This window comes from Labrus bergylta, chromosome 16 (genome assembly GCF_963930695.1).
Source record: "Labrus bergylta chromosome 16, fLabBer1.1, whole genome shotgun sequence".
Taxonomy (NCBI): Eukaryota; Metazoa; Chordata; class Actinopteri; order Labriformes; family Labridae; genus Labrus; species Labrus bergylta.
In genome coordinates, this window is record NC_089210.1 from 24,462,146 (window position 1) to 24,477,939 (window position 15,794).

Genomic DNA, 15,794 nt, shown 5'->3' on the forward strand with positions numbered 1-15,794 from the left:
AGCTACTCAATCAGCAAGCGCTTACAGAGGAATTCCTTGAGTGCTGTCTCGGTTTCCTGTCACTGTTCTCTGGCTCTCCCAGGAGAGGAAGGAAGGAAGCAATCGAGCACTTGTTGAATATGTCTCTTAAGTATTAAAACCATACAAGTTGAGAATGATTGGATGACTCATGACTTAACGTGTGTGAGAGAGAGAAAAGGACTAAATAGGCTTACTTTAAAAGATTCCCCCATGGAGCCGCTTTAGTCTTCTGTCTCTGTTATTTTAATGATCGATATTGAGTATAGTAGTATAAGTACCAAACCTTTAGAATAACCTCATTTTTTAAACCAGAAGCTGCAGCGAGTGAAAGAGAGAAAGCACTTTCAAAATAGTACAAATACCTTTGTAACATATTTTTGCTATTCCGACGGGGGACACTTGAGTTGGCTTGTAATTTTCCGCAATTGGATACGAGAAAAAACTGATATTGGGTGCCCAGAAGTGGCTGGCGAGGGCCTCAATTTGATTTGCCACCCTATAATCCTAACCCATTACCATTTGCCTTGTTGGAGGCAGGATTTCTATCATATTCAACTGTTTGGGCTATGTTGGGACAGTCCAGGGCTGCCAGGTTGAGCCGTGCTTTAGTGCCCATTACCGTACATCAAGAAGGTTCCAGGTTCAAGTCCCTAGTTGGACAGTGAGCTTGAGGGAGATTGCACGTTCTCCCCGTGCATGAATGGGGTTACTGCAGCTTCCTCCTGCAAGTCATAGTTGTTAGGTTAATTGGTGGTGACTCATAGGTCTTGTTTGTCTCTGTTTATCAGCCGTGTGATTGACAGGCGAGCAGTCCAGGGTGAACCCTGCCATTCACCCAATGACAGCTGGGCTCGGCTCCTCTTCTATTTTGGTTTCCATGGTATTGAATAGATGTATCACTATCTTTTCATTTTTTATTAGTACCCTGCCTAAGTTTAAAACTCTGATATCTCGACAAGTCAAATACACAATGATGACAGGGAGCCCTTTTTTTGATGAGTCATGAGATGCTTAATGAATGAAATCCTGTTTTATCATCACCAACTCTGAGCTGTTTGTCATCTTTGATTTTTCCATCCACCTTTTTTGTTTTTTTGAACCCGCGGTGAACCCCCCTCACTGCAGGCTCAAAGTTCACCGCTCTCTGTTTAGTCAGCCAACAATACAAAGTCTGCACCCTGTGTGCCAAAATAACATCTCCATTCTTCTTTTTTGGATGTTTTTTTTCTTTTTCTAATCCCATCCTTCATCCCCCTCTTCGGGGCATGTTTAATCTCCTTCCACTTTCAGTTTTTCACAGTCACATTAGACCAGCGTCCAATCTGCCAGAGGGCAAGAAAAAGTCATTATTCTTACACTTGTGGTAAAAACAGGCCATTTATATCGATCGCTGTAGTCAATACAAACCAGTGGGGGTATTGATCCCACTGTTCTCCCTCTGTATAAAGTCATTTTTCTTTTTAGAGCTTGTTGGGTTTTTTTCTTGTTTGTTTCCTGGAGAAGGAAAGTCTAAATCTTCTCTAGTCACCACTTTCGCCTTTGTACGTAAAAAAAAAAAAAGTGTTTTATTTTGTCCACTATATTATATATGTGTCTGGTGCCGCTGGTCTAGTACTTAGTCTAAAGCTTGTCACCTACTGCCATCTAGTGGTTGAATGCAGCTCACATCTGGGGATGGGCGTGTCAGTGAAATAGCTTATTTGACTTTGGGGCTGTAAAATGTATCTTTTTAATATCTCTGCATCATCGTACACCCCCAAACATTATTTTGATTGATTATTTTTATTTCATTTATGGTGTCTACAGAAAAGTTACCACAAAAGAAAAATCTCCCAACTCATCACCAAGTCTGTCAAGTGAGGGTGATTTGGATGATTTGTAGAAGGAGACAGGATGTGAACACAACTGTTCGAGTTGTCCCTCACATTTGAACTTGATACCGGAGACGGCCGATTTGTTCTGGAGACTCTGCCCCCCCCCCCCCCCCAAAAAAAGAGACTCATTGTAATTTGAGTCTGCCCTGCAGCTGTTTCTCCCTCTCAAACACCCTGGATGTACTTTCTCGTCTGCTACAGAGGCTGTCAAATGTCATTTCCCTTCACTTTCCAACTCCTCTTTGAAAATCATATTTTCTTACTTGATCGGCCAATGGGAGGCGCTCATTGCCTTTCGGTTTATTATGTCAGGAGCCCCAGCCTGGACCCACAACCTTTTCCGCCAAATTCCATCAGCAGACTTGCAGCTCTTCCAGGAGGCCGACGGCATGCTGAAATCTGGAAAGTATTAAACAACCTGTTGGTGGAGGGGGGACCAGGGAAGGGGAAGGTGGGGAGGGGGATGAAGGAGGGAGCGAGGGGAAGTATAGAACGTGGGGGATGGGGGAGAGAAGAAGCAGAATGCAAAATTGTTCATATCCCGCCCTTTGCCTGGCTCTGCTCCCTCTCCCCTCCCACACACACACACACACACACACACACACACATACACACACACATTAGCGTGTGAGTTCCCCCCAAAAATGCAGACCACTCCCAGCAGCTCCAGCATTTTTCCTTTATGTTTGCAGCACTATTTTGCAAGACCTTTTTTTTTTTTTTTTTTTAACGGGTCATAAACAAACAGCCATTTCTGCTCTGTAGCTCTGCTCTGATGAGAGAGCCGGGGGAGTGTGTGGGGGTGGTGGTGTGTGTGTGTCTGTGTTTGAGTGAGTGTGTGGAGTTGTTTGCTGGCAAAGAACTGGAAGGGGAGTATGATGGTCGAAAGCCCTTACTGTGCTTTTGAGGTTGGGAGTGAGAAAACTGGATGCCATCCAGACATCCTTTCCCATGCCTTGATGCAGATATCTCTAACCAAATGTATGCAGAGTACCAAGGGTGGGGGGGGGGGGGGGGGGTCTCACTGTACCCGGGGGAGGTAGCCCGCCTAGAAGAAGATGTATAGAATCTGATCTGTGTGAAGTTGAAGAAAGAGAGACATCAAACTTCCAAGGACTGTTTAAGCTCCTATGAGGAGTTTTTAGCTGGTTATGAAACAGACTGAAATCAATATGTCTTTTTATGAGCCACGAAAGCAAACGAGACCATCAGCTACGAGAGTGACTATCTTTATTCAGTAATTTGTAATGCCTTAAACTGCTGGCGCAGGGTAGGTGTCAGACAAAGTTTATTACTGCATGCTGCCGAAACAGCCTCTTTTTTAAAATCATTTATTGTGGCAAAAATTGAGTGTGCTGTATTTGACTGTTAAAAAAGTAGAATGAGATGTACGCTGAAAAACATTACATGCACATGTGCAGGTACCAGATAAAAAAGCGATAAGAAGTAATGCTTTGACCACAGGGGGCACCAAAATCAAACCAAAACAAAAAGTCCCTCACAGGAGCTTTAAGTGCAGTGCATATATATTCCTTTAAAATAAAGAAACCATCGTTGCTCATCATTTATATGTCAGACATTCTGCAAATACATTTCTCCCTTCTTTTTATTTGAATAAATCTCAGCACTTATTGCCAGAGTGTCTAATTCAAACGCTGAAATATCTGCCTCCAAGCCGATCTGCTGACTGATCAAACAGAGTCTAACACAGCCCAACTAACAAACATGATTATAAGGAAACATTATCATTCCCTTTCTGTCCTCATAGGCTTGAGGTTTTCCTCCAAGAGTGCATGAAGCTGCTCTACGGATATTGGTGTTAACAGAAACAGCGAACATAAACATTCCAGTACCCAGATTTGACCTCTTGACCTCTAAACCCTGGAACTACAGGGCTGGCAAGAGGAGACCACACACACACACACATATGTGGTGGGAGGAGGAGGATGATGAGAGGGTGTGTGTGTGTGTGCAAAAGCCTCTCCGGTGTCCTTCCCTTAAAGAGCTTCAGATGCTTGTGTTGAAGACTGTGAAAAATTAGCCCATCCTCTTAGAATCACCGCAGTTTCCCCGCTCAGGGATGGCTGCAGGTATGTCAGCGCGTACAGATGGCTTCCTCAGATGTCAAAAGTTATTGGAAGGGAAACACAGCCTCTGTCTGTCTCCCCTCTGGTGTCTTGCATAAAAAGGAGTTTCCCTTCAAGAATGCAGAAATTGTGTCATGACTTCTATGGGCCAAAGTCAAATGTGCAAAGTTAACGTGTTTTTCCATCTAGCAGATTTCCAATTCTTTAATCTTTCAACTCAGCAGGCTAAAACCATGAATTTAATACAGTTTTATTGTTGTTTTTGCCATGAAACAAGCAGTTTGAACAATTTATTGGATTTTTACTTGTTCTTCTTTCTAAAGTAATGATTTAAAAACGAGGTTGTAAATCTTAAAACCAGCTCCCACCATGAGTCTGCACATACTGTCCCATCTTCTGCATCCGGCTTGAACCAAAATCTGAAGATTCATTTTTGCCACTTCCACAGAAACAATGATTCATGTCTTTATTTTTTTCCATTCTTCTCCTTGTGTCTGTGCCGTGCCGTGCTAACCATGTCTCACTCCACTGAAGAGAATAGCAGTTCCTGCAGCCATGTGCGTCCCCAGGAGGTCTGGCCTGGCCTGCACTCAGCCATGACCACATAGAATGGAGCTGGGGGCTTTTACTGCTTTTACTACTACCCCTCCTTCCTCTCTGCCTGAGGCTGCTTCCCTGCCAGATCCTGTGTGCGCCTGACTGACACTGAAGCCACACATTATGCTCTCCTCTACTGCCCACACACCTTTAGGCAAATGTGAACTTCCACACATCAACTTTTAAACAAATCTTGGTTTAAAAATAATCACATTTTTATAAAGAGCTCTGTGATTGACCTGCATGACAGCTGGCCTCTGCTCCAGCCATCCCCTACCCTGAACGGGATAAGAGGTCTAGATATTGGATGGATTGTTGGACATTTTCGAAAATCAGGATCTTAAAAAATGATTGTAAATTGATATCACTCATGATGTATTCAAACTCCAGAAAATTCCCCCAAATCATGGGAAGGCCACATTTTTACCCAGATTTTTTCTAGCCAGCTCCCCCAAGTAAAATTCTCATGCGAAGCCGGGGTGAGTCGATACGTGAGCCCAGCTGAGGAACATTCGTCGTGAGTGAGCGGGCAGGGCTGACGACGTGTCGGACTCTGGAGCTTCTTCTGCCATCATGGATTTTTGCAGCGTTTTTTTACATCATGTCTTGAATCCTGAGACCCCTCCCCCACTGTCCAACATGAAAATCCTGAAACTGTAAGCTCCTCAGGAAGAATTCAGGGACCAGTCCGTCTTGACATTTTCAGGAGTGCATGTGTGAAAACAGCTATAGAGAAAATAAGAAGACAGTAGCCAATTAGTGGAAAAAGCGAGTTCATCAGTGAAACCCAGGACTGATAAAAAAAAAAAGCAGCTTTATAGATGTTGATCACACAGCAAGGCTACATCCTCGCCAATCTAGACTTGGCGCCTTCCCAACAGGGGCGTACAATACCCTCCTTGTTTAGCAGACTCTGCATGCCCACTGTGAAGCCAAATGTTCTAAAGCTGACCAGGAAGTGAGGGATCACAAAGGGTCACTCCCCATAGGGCCAGCTTTAAACTTTAACCTTCAACTTAATCTTCCCTCCCGAGTCCCGACATAATGAGTGATACCAGTGCCACTCAGTGACTGCAGGCACAGAGGGGACTGAAGGACAGTCTCGAGGTGGAAGAGGGACAAGAATCTGGCAGTAAGTGGCTCCTTTAGTGCAGCACAGTTCTTACACTGGCAACGTCTCTTCTTCTTAAGTTATTTTTGTAATAAGTCTTACACGCCTAACATATCTGATATCCTCCAGACTAATTTCATCTTTTCAAATTCTTCAAATTACTTTAGAGTCTCGTCAAAAGTTACATCACCTCAAAATATTTTCAAATTCAAGGCTATGATGAAGGGTATTTCAACTTTCTCTCATCCTCCACTTCTTGCTTCACACTGTTTGGGGTGAGATGAGGCCTCTGCGCATTCCTCCGTTAGCTTTATAAAACACAGTCTCCACTGTTCACAGGAGCTCAACCTCAGTGATTTCATAGTGCACGCTAATATCAGCCCAGGCAGACTTTCCATTACAGCCTATCACCTTCCTGTTTTTTTTTGTGACTTGTGGAAATACTGCAGCGTCTTAAAAGGCCAATTCACTCTCCTTAAATCCCGACTGCATCATAAATCAGGGCGTGTGTAGAGATAGAAAACAACACTAGGGGGAAGAATCCCAGAGAACCATGTGGAGAGAGGGCTTTAAAACAAGCTGTACTGGGTGTTGGTCCTCCTTTTTTAACGACTCCGTCATCCAGTTTATGCTCCCCTCCCTCTGGTCGTGGTTCCCTCAGGGCCGAGCTGGAGAGGAGAGGGGGAAAAGTCCGGCCGATGCTGGCTCTCTTCATCGTCCTGCCGGCCAGGCTTTGGCTCTCTTTGGCCCTCCTCCTCCTCCTCCTCCTCCCCCTCCTCCTCCTCCTCCTAAGAGATTACACAGCCAATCAGAACCAGCAGACCATAAACAGTATTATGTGTGTTTGTTTGGGTTGGGTTGAGTTGTAATTATTTTATTTTGTTCGAGTATTAAATAATTGCACCAGGCTTTATTTACAATTTAGCTTTATAAAAAATAAGAAACATTTCAGTTCAAAAGAGCGACTGAAAAGAGCATGATGTGAAGAAAAACTGTGACAACCTGCAAATGTATACATCTTGCACATATTTAATATCAATCATACATTTGTCTGCTCTCTGTTGAATACCAAAAAGAGATCATAGAGCAGTGATAATCTCTCGTACAAGCAGCAACTGTCCTGCAGGCATTTGTGCTACAAATGTTCACACATACACCAACTTAGGAAAAAACAGCACAGCACAATTATTTTATCCCTCAAACAAACCTTAACTTTCTGACATTTTTTTTTCTAGATGGATTTAGGCTTGAAATTGGGATCCATCTGCTGTGTTTATTTGAAACATAAACACATCATGTAACGCTGTGCATGTTATGTCGAGGCGTGTCTTGCCTCTGAGCTCGGCAGCTGAGCATGAGGCCATCTCCTGGCTTTCCTGTATCAGACAATTGCCTCTTGGCGGTGTAGCTAGCATGGCAAAGCCTAGCTAAAGCCCACTCCAACCTCTCCATCTGTAGCTGTTTACTGTGATTGACAGCTCACTGGGTAGAGGCAGGGAAAGTTGTACGAGATTCCTAACCCAACAAAAGTTCTGTCTGCCTCATTCACACCACTAACTCAAAAAAGAAAAAACAAGAGAAAAAATGTCATGTTCATTGAAAAACCTCAAACTTGGAGGTTGTGGGGCATGCGTATGTATGTGTATGTGAGTCCAGGAATGCAAGAGTGCTTACGTGGGTGATTGACCGACTTGGTGAGTAAGAGCGAGGTTGGACAAAATGTGAATCAGAGCAGGAGGGAACAAAAAGAAAAGGAATGGTTAAGTAATCAGAAAATCAGTTTTTCCTCCACTATTCTCCTGTTGCACGCTCCAGCTGTGCCCCTGCTGCTGCTGCTGCTTTTTCGGGGCCCGCCAGGAAGTGTCGGAGGAGGAGGAGTGTGCGGCGGGGTGGAGGCAGGGTGAGGTCACCGTGCTGTTGGCCCCTGGGATGGGAGGAGAGAAAGGATTGACACTCGGCCCACTGTCACAGCTCTATCTCTTCATTCTTAATTGTATTGCTAACTGAGGCCTTCATCTGCAACATGTGGTGTATGGAAAGCATTCCAGCAACACACGCTACAACCGGAGCGCTGCACACAGAGCTTGACCACTATCAAACACTGACCCTCTTTTATTTTTTTCACACGTTCCCATGCACACACAGTGAGAGTGAGTCACCCACAGAGCCGTAGGCACATTTAGAGAGTCGAGACCTCTGTGTGAGTGCCGGGCGCTGCGTGTTTGGGATGCCTTGGGTGTGACCAGGGTGGCCTGCAAAGTTTGTTCTTGAGTCTGTGTGTGTGTGTGTTGTGTGTGTGTGTGTGTGTGTGTGTGTGTGTGTGTGTGTGTGTGTGTGTGTGTGTGTGTGTGTGTGTGTCTGTGTGTGTCTGTGTGTGTGTGTGTGTCTGTGTGTCTGTGTGTCTGTGTGTGTGTGTGTGTGTGTGTCTGTGTGTCTGTGTGTGTGTGTGTGTCTGTGTGTGTGTCTGTGTGTCTGTGTGTGTGTGTGTGTGTGTGTGTGTGTGTGTGTGTGTGTGTGTGTGTGTGTGTGTGTTATGGTCAATCCAGCTGGCTGTCGTCTGCACTTCGTCTCAGCTAGCCAGACAGCGACTCCAGCAGACACCACACCACACATACACAGAAACACAGACACAGAGAGGAAAGGCTACTCGATGGAAAGAACTGCTGACACGATTTGGAATTTCCTGATCACCGGCAGATTCATCGGAAAAACAAACACTGGTCATCTTTAAGCCTTTACTGTGGCACTTAAAATCTCACAATAAATATGAATATGTGAGCAGGTTCAATAATGAAAGTGAAAGAGGAAGCGTTTTGCTACCTGTCATGAGTCACAGAGGTATTTGGGTACCGTATAGTGAGAGGGGAAACTGCGTTACGGTCACTGCATAGTTTCCAGTTTTACATGAACTTTGCAGTCATCCATTGTGTGACGATTACACCATCGTTAGTCTGGTGATTCTCAGGAACTCAACCAGCTCCACCTACTCCCTCCTCCCACAACCATGTGTGTAGATTTCTTTTCTTTTTTTTTACAAACTGGAGATCTAGAAACCCAACCGTGACCTCAGAGAATTAAATACTCTCCACTGAAAAAAACCTCCAACAATCCCAAAGTAGCATTTTAGCTTGTCAGCTGCGTTTGTGATTGTGTGTGTATTTTCTGTAAGAGCTTGTGGCTTTAAATATGCAACTGTTCTCCATGAGCACGCATCTCTTTGTGTGTGTGTGTGCAGTCAAAACATGTTTGTACTCTTGGTATTTATACCATAAATAAGTTATTAAGCCAGAATGAGGGACATTAGGACTTGAAGGAGCTCACGTTTTCTAACAATGATAAAGCTAAACTGCAGACCAGCTGTAATGAGAGCCCAGGTAATTGTTTTTGGAAGGTTAACTTTATAATGGAAAAATATAAAAACAACCCCTGTTTTCAATTAAGTCTTTCCATCCCATCCCCCCACTCCTCTGCAAAAGTGGGGAGTTCAATCCAAGCTGCCATGCTATATATTCTCTTCTCTTGGTTCAGCTCTTTCTGACACCAAATGGACAATCAGAGTTTGAGATAGTTTTTTTTACTTCCACATTCAAAAAGCTCCAATTTTGGTAATAAATAAGGGCTGAGGCCTTATTTAAGTCAAACTCTCCCTACATTTTTTAAGTCAAAAGAGGGGAAAAAAGGAGGAAATGCCACCAGAAAGCATAAAGTTGAGAATGTATAGATGTTGTTCTCTGTCTTTGCAACGCTGCTTTTTGTTTCTTACCACGCCCAACATGATTCAAGGGTTTGTAAGCGTAACACATGTCTTGTTACACTCATATGGGTGGGGGAACGCAGGCTAAGGTCTCATCTGGAATGCATAAAGCATAACAATACATCCCCAACATCTCTCGTCACTCTGGATGGAGAGCGAGGCCGGACTGGGATGGGATGGGATGGAAGTGGGTGGGTGGGAAATCTGCAATGTCTTAAATCCTGCTGGAATAGTATAGCTTTAACATGAAGTCTGTTGGATCAAGCCGTTCTTCCTGTGCCTGGCCCCATATATGTGAAAAATGTCTCCCTGTTGTGGGAGGACATTTTTTTCAGTTAGCCTTGTTTAAAGTGATAATCCACAAGATCGATGTGGGAGACACATCTTTCACGATAAGCCGTGATAAGCTGTTGTGTTCCTGCTATAAATTTGACAATTTTATCCCATATCAAAACAACATGGCCATTACTGTGGTATGTAGGCCCTTAGAGTTCTTTTGATGAAGTTTCCATTCATGAAGGAATAACAAACCAAAGTGTTTGTTGTCTACATCTTTCTTAACTGAGGATAGGTTGTTGTTATTAGCATACATACTTATTGTTCATACATCCTAATGACAAATTGCACCCCAAATTTCTGATTAAAAGAATTGTATGAAAAATAGTTTTTTGTTTTATAAATGCTGTTTTGATGGTTTCATGGCTCCATGTGCCAGCACTTCAACACGACAAACAACACTGACATTTGAATCAGAGTCAGAATCATTTTTCACTGCGAAGTACATTTACACATACAGTACAAATAATTTGACTTGGTGTTTTGGTGCAAAACAATTAGCAAAGGAAATATAAAAACAGCAGAGCTCCTGCTGACAACTTAAATAGTTTGCCCTTTTAATCCCATGTTTCATGTATTCAGTGTCGTGTTGCGTTTCTCCATTCTAAACTGTCAGCATAAAAACTTTACACTTTAAAACATCCTCTTATTTTGTCGTTTAATGGCGGGTGACAACCAGTGTCCAACACTTCCAGTGCTTGCCCACTGCATCGAAAGGAAACACATTTCCTTCAAATTATTGTTTTTTTTGCCAGAACGCAACCAACTGAAAATGGCGCCATTATCGATACCACTAAAGAAAAGGGAGTTGCAAGAATCTAGAGTTGAGCGCAGTGGAGCAGTAACACTGAATGATTATGTCTGCATGCCAGCATGTTCACAAGGTCACTGTCTTAGTTTAGCATTTAGCTAAAAAGCACTAGAAACATAAACATTGGATAAGAATGGTTTTAGTTTGCAGCTTTGAATGTGTATACCAACATTTGTAGAAATGCAGGTCATATAACTAAAAAGAGAAAATGTAAACCTTCTGGTCATGCTAGAGGGTATAGGAATAGGTATTTGTATAAGAATTCATCTGGGGCCAATTAAATATTCATGTAATATTCCATGGCAATTTATCAAATTAGTATTTCAGTCTGTGTGGACTCAAATGTTGAAAAAAACATATCAACGGTCTTATTATTATCCAAATTTGCAATCCCAAGGTCCATCCTGCCACATTTATAAAAGATACTGTATCAAAGTGTTAAAAGGACTTTTTTCACAAACTACCAGTATTGCTTAAGGTCAAAGAGAAAGATGTGTTACAACAAGGTTTTTGGTAAGATTTGGTGTTAGGGAGTGTTTGTTAGAGCTAATTCAAATGTATTGAGGAGTATTTGCATCATAAATGTTCAGACTTCAAACACATGCTGGTGAATCTCTGAGTCTGTCTGCCCAATCTCGTCTCCTCCTTCACTCCTCCACTGAGAGGAACAGGAGCTGTCAGTGGGTTCTGTTTAGATCTCGTGTTAGTGGCTGCTCTGGGCTCCAGTCCAGGCCGATGCCGACGGATGAGCACACACACAACACGGAGTCTCTGCTTCGAGCCGGGCTTTACAGCATGGCCACAGTTTCCTCTGGCCAGGCCGCTGTGCAGTCATTAAGCCAGCCATCACATGTGTGTGTGAGTGTGTATCACCACATTCCCTAAAGGCGACCATGTTTGACCAGACAGCCATCTTTTTCTACTGATACTGACATGAAACTAAAACAATGTGATTGTTATGGATTCCATTATCAAGTTTGGTTTCATGTATCACCAGCCAGATGACTCACAACTCCAGCAGCGAGACTGATCTAGAAAAGATCAAACTAGAGCTTGTTCAGCAGCATGCTCATTGTTCTTACTCTGCAGGCTCTTTTTCTTTGACTCAAGGCTGCAGCTAGCCCCGTGCTGTAAATCTATCAATCAACATCTTAGCTGCTTTACACAGAATTGACTATAGTCTGTGTTTTAAGCTCCTGAAAAGAACTCTAAATTTCCAGGGTGAGTTGCATGTGTGAACACAAACAGACCCCAACTTCACCCACACCTTTCTCTACCAGCCCAGGTAGTAAGATGTCTGCAACTACATGGTGTGAGCCGATGTTTCAATTCAGCAGGGAATATTCAAGAAAATTCACCACAGGCAATCGAGCTGGTAGATGACATTCATAAAGTGCAACCTGCGGGTCGACTAGTGTGATCATGGTGAACATAGTGGAAGTGAATCATTCTCTTCTCTGCTTGCCAGTCTTCTTTATGTCATTATTCTTTATGTCTGAGACACCCAGCTCCCATCCATCCGACAGTGAAAGTCTCCAGCTGGTAAGTATGGCAACTCAGCTGCAGATAAAAGCTGCAGCCTGCCCTGAAAATGTCTCAAAGTTTTCAGGAGTGCATGAGTGAAGAAGGCTTCAGACAAACCTCCAGATGACCTCAGGCTAACAGAGCAGCACTCACTTGTGCTAATCAAGTATATAAATCTTATCTTAGCACGTAATTTACCTCATGGCTACGTTTATATAGCATGATCTTTGACCCCAGAAGCAGCTCTGTATTTCATTTCGGTACATGAAAGTCTTCCCCTATTCTCCAGGTACAACAAATGTACAATAGCTCTAAAGTACTAGCAGCGCTTTAAGAAAGAAAACACTCACTGGCTGACAACTTTCTTTAGCCTACAGAAAGTGTAAATTGGCAGGATGTAAAGGAAGTGCTGCACGGTTAGCTGTCAAAGTATTGCAGATGCTGCTCGCAAGAGTTAGCGCATCAGCAGGAATGAGGAAGCCGCTGATAACAAGTAGAATTATTGTTTTTCTCCGGGAGTTAAAGGGGGATTTTAGCTGCAGCGCTCAAAGCAAATGAATCATATTCTCGTATGAGCACGAGTGTTTACTCAGACACATTTGATTGTAGTACAAGAAAAAAAGGAATGAGCGCAATCAATGCTGCCTTGATAACTTCCAGCAGATAACAGAGCTGTGAGATCTGTGCAGAAATGAGAGCAAGGCGATTCAAATTGAATTCTTTCATAGCTTTTATTGCTTCATCCCAAACCCCCGAGGCCAGTATAAGTCTGATTCGCAGCAACAGTTTGTATGCTGGTCGTGCCTGTTGGGATGTGTGCGCTGATGACATAGAGTCCAACAGGAAGCCAGGGGCTAATGATTAGCACATGTTTATGATCACTAGGGTGCCACAATCTGGAGTTCTTCATGCTGTATGTCACTGATTCATTTGATTGTTGTTGTTGCTTCACAGGGAGGGACAGGCCCTTTCTTTCCTTTTTAAAAAAGCACACTCCCCTCTATAACATCTAGGCCTGCTTTATCTGATTTTGCTTCCAGCCAATTGAGATCTTGGGCTTGGTCACGGTCCATTTTGCAGCTTTTGAGTTTAAAATGGGAGAGGTGAGATGGAGCATGCATGGAGCATGCATGGAACAGATGCTCAAATGTGGCCCTGCTTTAAACTTGCACAGACCGGCTTTATGTGTTGTTTTCACACGCAGAGAAAAGATTTTGACAGGCCAGACTCTCAGTAATAATCTGCAGATATTGTGTTTTTGCAGTTTGTTGTTATATTTATTAAGCAAGTGATAGAACCTGTTTCAATATGGATTCTGCAGATTTTTATACTCCGGGTCGACATGCAGTCGAGCATCAGTGTCATTGTGCATGAACAGTTTAACATGCTATTGCTAAGACTGCGATCCTTTAGCTCAGGGTCCTCTGCAGCTCCTCCTGTGTGCTCTGTGGGATGTTATCTGATAGTCACTAAGTGGAGTAACACAAACACTAAGGGCAACGAAGCGAGGTCAGTCCAGGCGTGAGGATCGGGCGACACAAGGAAAGAGCCATGCACATCCTGGAAAGCAGAGAATACATCTGCAGGAGGAATGTTGCTGTCTCCTGTTTCAAAGTGAACTGATGAGATGCATCAGACACTGCAGCCCAAACTAACCCGAGCTGTAACAGAAACGTGAAGTTCTGCGAGCAGCTGGGTTAGAATCCTCCGTTTTCCCAGCTGTGACGACCTGGAGATGTCCGGCGAGATGACCTATAAGGATTGTCTTGTGGACAGGCGTAGTCAGCTACTACTGATGACATTTGACCGAACTGACTTCATAGTTTTAGTGTTTCTTCTCGTGTTTTGCTGGGACTTCCATAAGGTGTAGGCGCACCGAGGCGTTCCACCATTCCATCATATTCCCAGAAGTGAAATATGCCTGTCCAGCTGTCGCAGATGTCCTCCAGACGGCCAGGCCATTTCCAAAACCATAAACCATTTAATCCCTGATTGTCTCATTCTTCCTTCAATCCCATTTTTGCTACAGGAGGAGTCCAAAAGAGTCATTTTGCCACTCCTGCAAGTGGAGCCCAGTGAACCAGGGCTGGGCTTGAACTGAGGCTGACTCATTTAGTCAGAAAGCAGAGGACTGTTCCTGTGAAAGAAATCAACTTTATCACAAGTCTCAACTTGACTTTATGAGGCTGGGCTTCCTTGGTTTTGATTAAAACAAACATGATGTCATCTCTGCAAGACTGAAAGTGAAAGTCAGAACTCACCTTCAACCTGAGCTGTTAACACTTTAAAGCTCCTGTGAGGAGTTTTTACCTGGTTATAAAAATGACTGTAATTAATACATGTGTCTTTATATGAGCTACATCAGTGAAAAATGTTTTTTTTTTTTTTTTTTTAATCAGCTTCTGCTGGGTAGGTGCCAGACAAACAGATGTAGCCTTACTTTTATTTATTTATACATTTTCCACAGCAAAGTGAGTGTGAGACATTTGAAGATAAAAGTTAATGCAGGATTTCATTTTTTTGTTAAAGAAAACACCACTCACACACTTGCAGGACAAAATCGGCAAAGAGGTAAAAGACACCGCTTTAAGGAAACAGGATCTTTAAACACAACCAGCAATATTGTTGTGATTAGACATTCATACCTGAATCTTAATATCCATATGAATTCAATAAGAATCATCACGTTATCATTGTCAGGATATTACAAGAATAAGAGGATAAGAGTCCAAACTTTTTGGAGTTATCCACACACACACGCATTCTCTTGAAGCTTGCATGACTTCCTATTCAAATCATATTTTCTCCAATAGAGTCCCAGCCCAATGTTTCATTTTGACTCTCATTAAACGCAGCAGTGAAATCACAGTGACGCCCCTGTGGTTTTTTTCTTTTAGGTCAACTGTTTTGCCCGAGGTTGTATTACACAAACAGCTCCGGAGCTTGTCTGTGAGGTTCATTCTGGGAAACAGAAAACACTCCAGTTAAAAATCCACAAACTCTGGCTAAGTCAACTAAATAACCAGCTTGTCTAAAATAGCTCACCTGTGCGCTTTGGTGAATCCCTCAATGAGGCAGGGTGTGCCGGTTTTAAATTTCAGCCAAGAACTCCACACAATGGCCGTGACTATAGTTACTGCAGCTCCTGCCCGTTGGCTTTGTGATCCCTCTCTTTCAAAAAGTAGAGGAGCAGCTGTGTGGGATAGTTTTGAGGGTAAAAAAAGGTTTTTGGACGGTTTCCTGTTTTATCGGCCATGAAAGAACGATCATAACTCTTCAGATATGGTTGAGCTATCACTGGCACACAAAGCAATCAGTCCAAGCGGTTGGCACTAATATACTCGTGGGAATAAGTGTCTGAAACAAGATCTTTTTAAGAGTCCTAGAATAACTGGATTCTCTTGTGAAGACTGCTATAATGTACATCAAACTTTAAACAGAAACTGTATGAAAAAGATGCATTAAATCCAAGGTGTTTGCATGTTTTAAAGATGATGATGATGATTATTATTATGATGATCTCATGAGAGCATCCTCACAGCTTGTTCAAATTAAATACAGTTGCTGTAATAAAGAGCGGGTGTGGCACTTTGAATCACACTGCAGTGATGCTTCATTTCCTGAGGAATGTGTGACAGATGATGTATTATGGGAGTTTACGACGACAACAACAGCGGCA